The sequence below is a fragment of the Diabrotica virgifera genome, chromosome 4 (genome assembly GCF_917563875.1).
Source record: "Diabrotica virgifera virgifera chromosome 4, PGI_DIABVI_V3a".
Classification (NCBI taxonomy): Eukaryota; Metazoa; Arthropoda; class Insecta; order Coleoptera; family Chrysomelidae; genus Diabrotica; species Diabrotica virgifera.
The window spans coordinates 20,054,032-20,068,393 of record NC_065446.1 but is presented as its reverse complement, the minus strand read 5'-3'; the positions used below and the strand labels follow the sequence as shown (position 1 = coordinate 20,068,393).

At 31.5% G+C, this 14,362-nt stretch overlaps 1 protein-coding gene across 1 annotated transcript in view; it reads left to right on the top strand.

Annotated features, from left to right (window-relative positions):
• LOC126882938 (cuticlin-4) overlaps positions 1-14,362 on the top strand; it is a 122,693-nt gene that overhangs the window by 75,035 nt on the left and 33,296 nt on the right. The window lies entirely within an intron of this gene.

Sequence of the window (14,362 nt, the reverse complement as noted above, 5' to 3'; positions counted from 1 at the left end):
TTTTTGGTACTGATGTTTTTTATTATCGATGACAATAAACTGTCTTCACCAGATAGGAAGATCAAACCTTTCGCATGTGACATGTGCCCACTGAACCCGAGGAGATGAACAAGGGAGTTCATATTTCAAATAGATAATCCTGAATATTTTGCCTTTGGAACTCCTTAAAAAATACTGATTATTTTTCATTCATATGAAATATTGCTACATTTACATTATCTTCGTCAAAATTAATAAATTTAGATGAATAAACTCGTTTAATTTGAATAATTTTCAATAAGCTACTGCTGGTTCCAAAAAAACTGATACGACTCTTAAAGCGCATTTTGTAGAAAATTGAGCAGTGTATTTTGAAGGATAAATACGTATTATTTACATACTGTCACTGTCACTACCAAATCTTAAAATTTGTCAGATAACTTATTTTGTTCAACCCAGTTCAACCTCAAAAAATGGCTGCTAATGCTGGCAAAGAACTAAAATCAAGAATTGTAACCAAATTAGAAGATGGTTGGTCACTATCTGCAGTAGCGAACCATTTTAACGTAAGCAGAACAACCGTTTTTAATATTAATAAAAGATGGGGAGAACAAGAAACTCTCGAAAGAAAGCAAGGTTTGGGAAGAGCTTTCTGAAGAAGACAATCTCATAGTTCCTTTCACGCAGATGGACCGAAGACTACAAGCTGTTATCACTGCTGATGGAGATATTACAAAATATTAATTTTATTTTTACATACATAAATTTAGTATAGTTTTGGTCTTCCAGACCCTCGCTTTCTTTCGAGAGTTTTTTGTTCCCTCCATTTTTTATTAATAGAAAAACTGTGGTTCTGCTTATGTTAAAATGTTTTGCTGCCTCTGGTAGTGCCCAGTTATCTTTTAATTTGGTTACAATTCTTGCTTTAATATACATATTGTTGAGTTAAGTCGTTTGTTTTATTCCTTAGTAATAATAAATATCATTTATAATAATGTACTCTTTATAAAATGCAGAAATTCAAAATAATGTAAACATTTAGGCGTTAATAATTATTACAATTTATGAATTAACATAATATGTAATCAGTTGTTAGTTTGTTTATTTTGACTGACTTTGACAGTCTGTCATAATAAATATAATATAATGTCAGACCAATCAAATACACTGCTCAAAATAATCAAATCTTACTAAGAGTCGTATCAGTTTTTTAGGAACCAGCTGTACATCTAAATAACAGCATATTATAAACATGATATTACCTGTTAACATTTAATTTGTACTATAAGCAGTGGTGAACAAAAGGCCGTATTAACGAACAGCTGTCAAAGAAAATTGAAATTAAACGTGGGGTGAGACAGGGATGTGTATTGTCGCCAGTTCTATTTAATTCCTACTCGGAAGAGAACCTAAAAGAAAAATTGGAAAAAATCCTTTGTAAAAGGTATAAAAATTTTATTAAAAATCCCTTTAAGGGCTACATCATAACAAAACGTTTTCGATTTTATAAAAAATCATTATCAGTGTTAGACCGATTGGATGCCAGCTGAGCCACCAAAGAAATATTAGGGTAAAAACCCTTTAAATATTATATAGATGCATTAAAGGTGCATACTTAAATAAAATGCCTTAGGATGGATAGTATCTGCCTATATAATATTTAAAGTGTTTTTACCCTAATATTTCTTTGGTGGCTCAGCTGGCATCCAATCTGTCTAACACTGATAATGATTTTTTATAAAATCGAAAACGTTTTGTTGTGATGTAGCCCTTAAAGGGATTTTTAATAAAAATGTTATACCTTTTACGAAGGATTTTTTCCAATGTTTGTGATTGATGGTATACAGCCAACTACAGGAAAAAATTTTCTTTTCCTTGTGGAGAACCTAAAAGCTCTTAGGGTGAAACAGCTGGAATAAAGGTGAACGGAATTCCCATTAACAACATTAGATATGCGTATTACACTGTCATCTTAGATGAAAATATGGAAAATCTTCAGAGGCTGGTGAACAGAACAGCGATGTATAGTCAAGAATACGGTCTAACAATGAACATCAAGAATACAAAGTTTATGAGAATATCTAAAACGCAAATAAATAACGGGAATCTCCTCATAAACGGAACCAACGTCGAACGAGTAGACCAATATGCATATCTTGGAACAATGATCAACTCCACAAATTATTACTTCCAGGAGATTCGAATTAGAAAAGAAAACGCTAGAGCGAATTTGAACAAAATAAGAAAAGTGCTCTGCACAAGAGAACTGAAGTTAGAGCTAAGAGTAAGGTTTGCTAGGTGCTACGTTTTCTCGACTTTATTTTACGGAATGGAAGCTTGGACCTTGAATGCAGCATCAATGAAAAAACTGGAATCATTCGAGTTGTGGGTGTATAGAAGAATTCTGAAAATTTCATGGACAGGACACGTCACAAACAAAGAGGTTCTGAGAAAGATGACTAATGAAATGGAATTCTTAAATACAATCATAACCAGAAAATTTAGGGGTCGCCAAGTTCTTGAAAATTTCAAGATCTTGTCTTGATCTTGTCTTGATTTCAAGACAAGATCAAGACAAGAAGTAATTTTAGATTTCAAGACAAGACAAGAAATCGTATGTCAATACCAAGATTTCTTGTCAAGAAAACAAGAAATCTTGAAATATCTTCACTAATATTGAAAGCTCTAAAACGTGTTTATTGTGAAAAAGATAACTTATTTTAGTATAACATATTTTAATTTATTGAACACTTTTTTTGCTAAAACGATTTACAAAGATGTAAATTAAAAAACAAAAATGATTCTTAAGCGTCGATGACACGGGGCGAGTTTGCAAGCTGCTAGCGAACTAACTGGCTTGTATTTAGCTTATAAAGTAGCCTTGTGTCATCGAATTTTTTTACTAACTGCTAGTGACTATCCGATTGTAAAAAAGCTGCGAGCAAAATAGAAAACCGGTCTAATTTTTCGCTATTCGCTGGCGTGTTAGCTTGTAAGCTGGTTAACTAGCCTTGTGTCATCATTGCTTTTAGTAAACTGGTTGCCAATAGAGTGTCTGGGTGTTTGTAGCTTCAGCAAAAATGTCAACGGAATTAGTTCGCGCGGGCGTAGTTATTTTAGCTAATGCAGTCAAGAATGTACAAAACTAAAGAAAAACTTAAAGCAGAAAAGAAAATGGGTAAAATCATGGATAGGAAAACGCGATAGATATGGTGTTTCCTAAGATTTATTGAGAGAATTGGAGGACGAAGATCCTTTGGCTTATAAAAATAATTTTAAGAACAAATAGTTCAACATTTGATGATTTGATTCCATTTTGTTAGCTAGTTGGCTACTGAGCGGGTGTAAAGTTATATATGTTTGTCATCGACACTCGCTAAATCGCTCACTCGCTAGCTTTTAAACTCGCCGACTAGCAGCTTGTAAGCGAGCCCCGTATCATCGACGGTTTACCTAATCCAGTTTTAAATAACAAATTTAGCACATTTTTAAATCGGAATTAATAAGTCATGAATTAAGGCAGAGTAACTGCACATCAATTTTGCCTTCGTCAGGAAACAAATGCAGATCGGGGACTCCCCGGAGTCAAGAGCCAGTGGCCGTGGAGGCCGTGTTAGCACGCAATTCAATAAAAAGGTCACCGTGGAATCACCGAACCGGGCAATCAATAAATGTCAAGATCTTGAAATTTCTTGAGTCAAGACAAGATATAAGATGTCAAGAAAACGTCAAGACAAGATTTTTTTAAATTTCTTGATTTTTTTTTTCAAGACAAGACAAGAAGTTGTTATCAAGACAAGAATTCTTGTCTTGTCGACCCCTAAGAAAATTGGAATATTTTGGACATATTACTCGTGGAGAGAAATACAACTTGCTCCAACTCATTATGCGGGGAAAGATTCAAGGAAAAAGAAACATAGGGAGACGCAGAATATCGTGGCTGCGCAACCTGAGAGAATAATACGGATGTACATCAAATGAAATTTTCAGATCAGCCGTCCCCAAAGTCCGAATAGCTATGATGATTGCCGACCTCCGTCGCGGAAGTGACACTTGAAGAAGAAATAATATCATAACAAGGTCTACTGTCAATAGATTAATAAAAAGTTAAAACGAAACAGTAACAGATATCTCCAAATTACAGCGTAGAAAACCTGCAGCAACTGTAAACAAATTCATGTAAGAGGTACATCAATATTTGGGTACTTATACGTAGTGGAAAAATTAGGAATTTTAGAAAACTATGTAGTAAAGGTGATTAGAGCAGATCCTCAAAATGTTGATGGTTTGCTTCAATAAAACAACAAGCCATGCAATTGTTAATGCTTTCCAATACATTTTGCGACATCCCTGACTGTTCAATTCTTTTTTTCTGCATATATTGGCAGGCTTTTAATTCCTGTATATTGGCAGGTAATTGGCATTAAAATGTAATTGAAAATATTTACTTGGCCTTGGAAATCATCGAGCCAATTCAGGTATAATCCTGTTTTCCATTAAATCTACATATATATGCCGCACCACTTAAGTTTCCCTCAATGAAAAAGGGGCCAACTGTTTTATGCTGGGGCCACAGTAACGTCTAATGCCGTTAATTAACGCGTTATTTGACATTAAAGAGAGGTGTAGCCACGACTTAGCGCGCTAATTTGTTATTGCCATTATTAATGCCGTTAAACGTTAGATCGGGTGGCGGTTTTTTTCAACACTTCAAAGGAGTTACTCCGTTACTTATCGCGTTGTTGTGGCTACACTTGCACTATTTCAACAAGTTCTAGCTTGCAGCGCAGCAGAGTAATTTGTTTTGTGAAATAGGTACATACTATTCTACGAAAATGGAGTGGAGTAATGAGAAAATAATTGAATTTTTAACAGTGTTTGAAACAGAACCTTGTTTTATGGGATCCCCGACAAAAATCACATAAAAATCGTGGTGTTCATGGTGACGCTTGGCTTCGAATTGTGCAATCTTTATCTTTTCCAGCGACGGTAGAAGATTTGAAAAAGAAAAAAGACACAACCTTGTTTATGGGATCCCCGACAAAAATCACATAAAAATCGTGGTGTTCATGATGACGCTTGGCTTCGAATTGTGCAATCTTTATCTTTTCCAGCGACGGTAGAAGATTTGAAAAAGAAAAAAGACACACTTATGGGATACTATAGGACCCATTTAAATAAATATAAAAAATCGTTAAAATCTGGCATGGGAACGAATGAGGTTTATAAAACAAGCTGGTTTGCATTTAATGTCATTACCGTGTTCGTTTTCTGTGCATTTTTATCATCCACCATCTTCTTTTGAGTCTTAACAGCGTAAATATAACACTCATAAAATATAACAGCGTAGCAGCTTCGACTTCCATCTTTAAATTATTGGATTAAAAAACGCGTTTTCTGCTGACTACGCGCTAAAATAAGTGTGGCCAGTCACTTTACCGCGCAGTTTATTCCATCATTTTTGGTGTGTTAATTAATACGATAATGGACGTTAGACGTTAACGTTACTGTGGCCCCAGCATTATCCCCTATTATTCCAGCCCATAGGTACATTAAATTTTTCTGGATACTATGTGTGGTATTCAAGCATCCAACGCAGATTGTTACACGACCAGTATCTACAATTATGCTGATTTATAAAAGTCGTACAAGCCGTTTCCGAGATAATTGAGGCGTTCCATACATAAAACTCACCCTGTATAATGAGAATGAACAGATTCTACAGCGATTTTAATTAGCGGTGTTTTTACACTCCAAAATCACTATTCTATCGCTCATTCAATGCTTGAAATTTCAAATTTTCCAAAAAAAGACGGGTGACTGCACTATTTTTTCTTCAGATTTAAACACTATAGAACAAAAAAATTGGTGCCCTCAACTTCAAAAGTTAATGATTTTAGCATCAAAAATGTGAATATTTTCTGTTGATTTCGACATGAATAGTACATACCAACATACCTATCTATAGTATAATCTATTTTATTTATTTCGAATTCGTTATTTTGATTGATTTTGATTGAATCCGGTACCAGTCACAATATTTCTATCATGAATCACTTACTATCCATTGGCCATTGGGCGATTACCGTAAAGAACACATGCGTTGCCCTTGATTCTGTCTTATTCTTATTCTTTTATGTTGAACTGGAATTAATTTTGTATTACGTCACAAAAAGCAAGGTTCCTTATAAGAGCATTGCCAATATGCTTGTCTCAAAGGTGTGTTTTGTGGGACGACTGGTTTTTGACTTCACAAAAACAACTTTACTAATATGGAGTGATCATCTGGTAGGCATAATTTTTAATATCATTAATAAGCACAATAGCAGTAGAGATTAGCTTTAACATTAAGTGCCAAGCCATCGAAAATGTCTCATTTTTTTTTTGGCTTTTTTATGTAGGTACATACGAGATAGAATAGCGGTGTATCGCCAAGAGGGTGTATAGCGGTGTATAAAAATGAACATCAAGAAGACAAAATTTATGAGAATATCTAAAACTCAAAGAAATAACTAGAATCTCCTCATAAACGGAATCAATGTCGAATAGTGATGTTGATTATAGTTACTTTCGAGTATTGGTTACGAATCGTTACTTTTGTATAAAGTAATCATTTAAAGTATTCGTTACTTTGATTACTTTTGTTACTTTTGTATTTGAGTACCGGTAATCATATCGAGAATCGCATTTCTCAGTACATATTTTGTATTATAAATAGTATTAGTACTAGGATACTTTGATTACTATGATAACTCTTGTATTTGAGTACGGGTAATCATATCGAGAATCGTATTTCTCAGTATTTCGTATAATAATAAGATCCGATATAACGACCTTCACCAATCTATTTAATGGATAGAACTTAAATGATATGTAATTGTTCTGTCATTGCTGCTCCACAATATCAGTAATCTCGAGTAATCTGTTTGCATCAATTAAGTGCCAAAAACAAACCCTTGCAACTCTAGATGACGTACCTTAGCAGTAACCCTGGGCACCCAGGTGCTTCGGAGGTCGGTTCTGATTGCAAATTCGTGTTCAGTTATCCCAAATACCCCGAGATAAGACAATCTGGCCCTTAATATACTGATTTTAACATGTTTATGCATTTTTCGATGTGTTTTATACACTTTAAAATGTAATAATGCATGTTCACCTATTTTTGTATTGTAGACTTTTTCCAGACGTCATCCTAATCCTAAATACAATGCAAAAAGTTGAAAGTCTCTATGTACTTACTATAGCCTAATAAAATAAAAAAAAGTCAAAATGTAAATTCGTACAGGTTAAAACAAATTTTATATCAAATTTTAGGTGGGTACAAAAGATATTTTTAAGAAAGTATCCAAATCATACAAGGGGATCATTGTTTAAATAATTAAAAAGGGGTCATTTTTGCAAAAAATATACTTTTTTAACTGCTGAGGTAATTCACTTATTAATGAAGGTCTATGAGATTTTTTTCTGCAAAGTTGAAGGGTAAATCTTTCACATAAGACTTACTAAATTAAATTCGACCCCCTATTTATTTAAATAATTGTATATAAAACTTTAAAAACAAATTTGCAAAAAAATATTTTTAGCGTTTTAAATAAGCACTATAAAATATCTTATTTTACGGTGTAAGTTGCGCTATGTTACCAGTATTAATTAAAAATAAATTGGTCGAAAAATATTTAATATCTTTTGAGATATTGAATTTGTTTATTAAATGTTACTATATTTTCAATTGCAAAAACGTGGTTGTTGCCAAAGAAATATTCACCTGCTTAAGATCCCATTATTTTTATTTTTATGTATATTTTCGATAAATGTATTGATAAATTCAAATTTCAATTAAACTGCCCCCTAAAATGGCATTTGAAAACGATTCAAATTTGTTTATAATTTGTTTTTTTTTAATAACGTCGCGGGGATTGAGTATTTTGAAATGCCGTTTGGATAATTGGGTTCCTGAGAATTTTTTACTAATTAACAAAAATTTTTTGTCGTTTTTTCTTCTTCTTTTTTTTTCTTGGAGTTATATTACTACGGGCCCTTTTAATGTAAAATTTTATTAAGAATGTCGAATCTCTGAGTTGTAGATTCTACACCTAAAAATATTAAGATTTAACTAAAATCTCTTCAATAAAATGTGGCTACTTACTGAGTTACAGGGTGTTTTATTTAAAAATTTAAAAATTATTTTTACCAACTACTTTAAAACTATTTGACGTATCCTTATCATACTTGGCAGAAAGTGTGGCTATTATATACCCTACTAAATTGTGATTAATAAACGTTTCTAGCTAGTGCCAGAGGCGTACGACAGGGGATAGTGAATTATTGACCCTTCCCAAATTCTACGCCACTGAGTGAATTAGCGTAAGAGTATTTAGCGTAATTTTTCGATTCTCCGATACTTTGTATGTAAATAGCTTTATTGGTATCGATAAGGTCATCAGTTTGAGAGATATTGGAAGTTTAAAATGAATGAATGAATGAATCAAAATAACTATGCTGTTTTATTTTTAACGTCCAATATCTCGAAAACTAATGACCTAATCGTTACCAGTAAGGAGTATATTATTTACATAGAAAGTATTAGATAATCGAAAAATTTTGCTAAAATGGTAATCCCCTCAGTGGCGTAGAATTTGGGAAGGGTCAATCATTAACTATTCCCTGTCGTACGCCTCTGGCAGTAGCTAGAAACTTTTATTTATCACAATTTAGTAGACTGTATAGTACCCACACTTTCTGTCAAGTATGATAAGGATACGTCAAATAGTTTGAAAGTATTTGGTAAAAATAATTGTTAAATTTTTAAATAAAACACCGTGTAACTCAGTAAGTAGCCACATTTTATTTAAGTGATTTTAGACCAATCTTAATATTTTTAGGTCTAGAATCTAAAACTTAGAGATTCGACATTCTTAATGAAACTTAACCCTAAAAGGGCCCGTAGTAATATAACTCCAAGAAAAAAAAAGAAGAGGAAAAAAGAAGAAAAAATTTTGATAATTATTAAAAATTCCCAGCAACCGAGTTATCGAAACGGCATGTCAAAATATTTATGCCTTGCGACGTTATTAAAAAAACAAATTATAAACAAATTTGAATAATTTTCAAATGCCATTTTACGGGGAAGTTTAATTAAAATTTTAATTTATCAATACATTTATAGAAAATATACATAAAAATAAAAATAATAAGATTTAATACGGGTGAATATTTCTTTGGCAACAACCGCGTTTTTGCATTTGAAAATAGAGTAACATTTAATAAACAAATTCAATATCTCAAAAAATATTAAATACTTTTCGACCAATTTTTTTTTATTTAATACTGATAACATAGAGCAAATTTTCTTGTAAAGTAATATATTTTATAGTGCTTATTTAAAACGCTAAAAATAATTTTTTGCAAATTTGTTTTTAAAGTTTTATGTATAATTATTTAAATAAATAGGGGGTCAAATTTAATTTAGTAAATCTTATGTGAAAGATTTACCCTTCAGCTTTGCAGAAAACAATCCTATAGACCTTCATTAGTAACTGAATAACCTCAGCAGTTAAAAAAGTAATTTTTTTGCAAAAATGACCCCTTTTTAATTATTTCAATATTGATCCCCTTATATGATTTGGATACTTTCTTGAAAATATCTTTTGTACCCACCTAAACTTTGATATAAAATTTGTTTCAACCTGTACGAATTTACATTTTGATTTACATGTAGTTTAATTTTATTTTACTAGACTACTATATTTAAAAATAGATTTATTCCTGTGTTTTTAGTATTAACTGCCCTGTTCTAATAAAAACAATGCCATACCTACATGTAAAATTAAAGTTGATTATCATAGTCTAGAAATATTATCATCATTTTTACATATTTTCCGGTCAATCTAAGCTATTTTTTTCTAGGCCTGATAAGAATAATGTGTATTTGTTATTAAAATCTAATATGTTGCATTTTTATTTTCAATAGAACTAACATCTGTGAAATTCTGTGAATTATCTACCTCGACAAATCTTATAGACATCTGTTCTGGGTGCATGCTTTGTTAAATGATATACCTCCCTATGTTTCAACTACTTCTCAGCGCCCTGTAATCCTGTAAAACTCTTTATAGCCTTCGCCCTTCATAGATAAAATTTTAGTTAACTGTACTGATACCAAACACTCGTGGAATACCGGTCCGACTCCGATATCAACCGAGTAGATACAATACTCAAAATCAAAATAGGTACTCGCTGTGATACGATTGGTACGAAGTAATCAGAGTAATCAAAGTAATCAAAGTAACGATTTACCTCTCTGTATAGTAATCGTTACTTTAGGTAATTGTAAGTAACGAGTACCTACTTTGTAACGAATAGTTACTTTTTCAACATCACTAATGTCGAACGAGTAGATCAATATGCATATCTTGGAACAATGATCAACTCCACAAGTGATTCATCATCCTGATCATCATCATTCGACCCGGATCTATCCACTGTTGGATGTAGGTATCCGTCAGTCTTTTCCATGTATTTCTGTTTTGTGCTGTTTGCATCAAATTTTTGTCGATCCGTTTTATGTCATCAGACCATCTTGTTTGCGGACGACCTCTACTTCGATATGCTTCTTGTCTTGGTCTACAGTGTATTATTCGCTGTGTCCATAAGTTATCCGACATTCTAGCTATGTGCCCCGCCCAGTTTCACTTAAGGATCATAATTTTTTCTATGTCATCTGTCAGTCCTGTTCTTCGTCTTATTTCCTTGTTCGTAATTCGATCCCTACGAAAAATACCGAACATTGGGCAAATGATTACTTTCGGGAAATTAAAATTAGAATAAAAAAGGCTAGAGCTAATTTAAAAAAAATGAGAAAAGTGCTCTGCACAAGAGATCTGAAGTTAGAGATAAGAGTAAGGTTGGCTAGGTGCTACATTTTCTCAACTTGGTGGAATTACCACGGCACTGATCGTATCAGCTTCCTAGCTTGGTCGAAAGGGAGACGTTTTAGCACCTGTATGTTATATCTTTGAACTGTGTCATTTTATCGACAATTCGCTTCTCAGGACAATAAATAATTACACTTTTATAAAAAAGAATTTTTTATAATAAAACGTTTTTATTATTTATAGGAGGTAATATAAAATAATTTGATGATATAAAATGCTTAAAATTCCAAAAATTACACTATAATAAAAAAATACTTTTTATAATAACACGGTTTTGTTATACAGTAAGCACGTAAAGGTTGGAATAAATTAATTTTCTCAAGAACGGAAGATTTTGGAGAAAAATCCCGAAACAGGTCAATTTTTATTTTTAAATTACACTTTTTGGCATATATATCATACTAGTGACGTCCCCCATCTGGGCGTGATGACGTCATCGAGGATTTTTTTAAATGAGCATAGGGGTCGTGTGATAGCTCATTTAAAAGGTAATTCAATTCTTTATTCAGTAATATAAACATTAAAAAAATTTTAGTGCCCAAAAAAATTTATTTATTGACATAAAAAGACATATTTTACTGCTATCAGAAAACAGGAAAAAATGTTTTTTTTTGCAAATAAATATTGTTTTTTGCTTAAATTTAATATTAAAGCAGCCACCCACCAGCCTCATGACAATTTGAACATTTAATTTAAGCGAAAAGCAATGATTATTTTTCAAATACATATACATTTTTTGCTGTTTTCTGAGAGCAGTAAAATGTATTATGAATTAAATAGATTACATACATTCTTCTTTTTAGGTCAATAAATTTAATCCAGAAAAATTTTTTTTGGACACCCTGTATAAATAATTATATTAATGTTTATATTACTGAATAGAGAATTGAATTACCTTTCAACTGAGCTATCACACTACCCCTATTCTCGTTTTAAAAAATCATCGATGACGTCATCACGCCCAGATGGGTGACGTCATCAGTATGATATATATGTCAAAAAGTTGTAATTTAAAAATAAAAATTGACCTGTTTCAGGATTTTTTTCCAAAATCGTCCATTCTCTAGAAAATGAATTTATTCCAACCTTTACGTGCTCACTGTATACAGGACACAACATGTTTCGAAAGAATAAAATATGAATTTTTAGTAGGTGTATTAACTGTTAAAATTATAATTCCAAAAATTACACTAGTATAAAAAAGTACTTTTTTAATACCACGGTTGTTTAAATAGTATACATATATAATATTTACATATAATAATTGATTTATAAAATATGAATTTTAAGTACTTATATCAACTTTTAATTATTTATTGAAAAAATTAAAAAAAGATACGCAACAGCCGTGTTCGAACTAGGTAACTCTTGATCTGCAGTCTAATGCCACTGACCCACCATCAATTTGTAGATATCGATTTATTAACGTACTTTAAAATATCCATTGCATTAGTTACATTTTTAAAATGGTTTGAAATAAAAAAAAATCGATTTATCCATTCAGGGTGATTGATTATTGGGGTAAAGCTCCATAGATCCGTTATAGTAATAGATAGCAATAAAAGTTAATAACAAAAATTGTAGCCAACTTTGATTACATATTGATAATTAGTAATCGTAAATTGTCAGTTTTAGACAATTCAGTCATGGCTTACCTAAAATTTGGAAAGATTTAGACCCGTAATTTAGAATTTGCTCTGAAAAATGAAAATATCTCGAAAACTAATAAATTTAGAATAGGGAATGTTATATAAAAATTAAAGTACGGTAATGGTACTTTTCGATAGTAATATAAAATACAGGGTGTTTCATTTAAAATTACTGATAAAATAATTTACTTGCGTTTTGACTCACCCTGTATTCAATATAAAGAAAATTAGCAATATCGATCATTTATGAAAATTTTGACAATCAATAAAAAAATATGGCATCAATAAACCATTGCTGTTGTGCTAATTTTTATTTATACAAGGAGTTAAACTTGTTACGATTTTAATAAGTATAAAATCAATCCGCTATAACTTTGTAAATACCCTGTATAACATACCAAACCTTTATACTTTTGTAATGGAGAAGTTACGAAAATTTCGAATATAAAATAAAATACCGGGTGTTCCATTTAAAAAAACATAACTTTTATCTGCCACTATGTTATCGAACACCCTGTAACATTCTAACTAATTTTGTAATGTGAAGCTCAAAGTTGGCTACAATTTTTGTTATTAACTTTTATCGCTATCCATTACTATAACGAATATACGGAGCTTTACCCACTAATCAATCACCCTGTATAATAGCAGTTAAATATTGCATTGTTAGCTAGATCTAAGCTAGTCTGAAAAATTCAGGTTCCTATGTCCTTAGCCTAGAACTATTTTTAAAATGGATTACAAAATTTGCGGAGTCCGTGACACAGACCAACCCAAGTATATAAAAACGTTTTAATAAAATAGGGTAAAGAGGCAATAAATTAACGTTTGGTATTAGCTTAACGATCATAAATAACCAACTTCGAGAGAAATTTCGCTATTTCACGTTGCGTTGAATCCCGTCTTCAGTTCTTATCTTTTTCTGTTACATTTTCGTGGGAGTTCTTTTTTATCGGTTTGTTTATTTTCAATAAAAGCCTTTATTGTTCTCAACAATAACAAGTTTTCTCAAAATAAAAAAATATTGTTCTGAAATACATGGTGATTCCACATAAATTTGGTTGTGTACCTATAATTAAATAAATTATTACTGCAGTCATGAACAGAAAATTAAAGCTAATGAGAAAGTATGTAATTCCTTATAAATTAATAAGTTAATAAGTATTACATCATTATTTATAAATAAATTCCTAATATTAGCATTACAGAAATAATAGCTACCTTCGAATAACAGAACCTACTGCAGTTAAATTATTATTAAATACTCATTTGTTATTCCACTTCACGATACAAGCATAAAAATATTGAAGTTTAAAGAAGAACCACTTGGAGGACGTTACTCATCGGGCATCAGCCTTACCTTGAGGTGAATCGCATGAAATCATCAAGAAATGATTTAACCGATGGCTTCGTGGCGGAACAGTAAAAGTGTTCTTTTGCGATTGGCATTGTGTACGATACAAGACTTGTACAGTATGTACAGGCGATGTTGATCGAATCAGATATCCCGCAGAAAACATTCAATATGAATGATAACACCTGTCATGATTGTGTACAAGAAAATATAATATGTACCTACATTACTGTAGAAACAATATCTTATAAATAGAGACCAGATTTTATTACAATTGCATATTTGTTGCATATTTTGCATATAATTGCTTTTTTTACTATTTGTGCATATTTTGCAATATTTGACATACAGAATATTTTCTACAAATTCTGATTTCCAAAATAAAATTATGGAGCAAGGTACCTATAAATTTTAATAGTTTAGTACCTAATACCGAAAGTTAATAA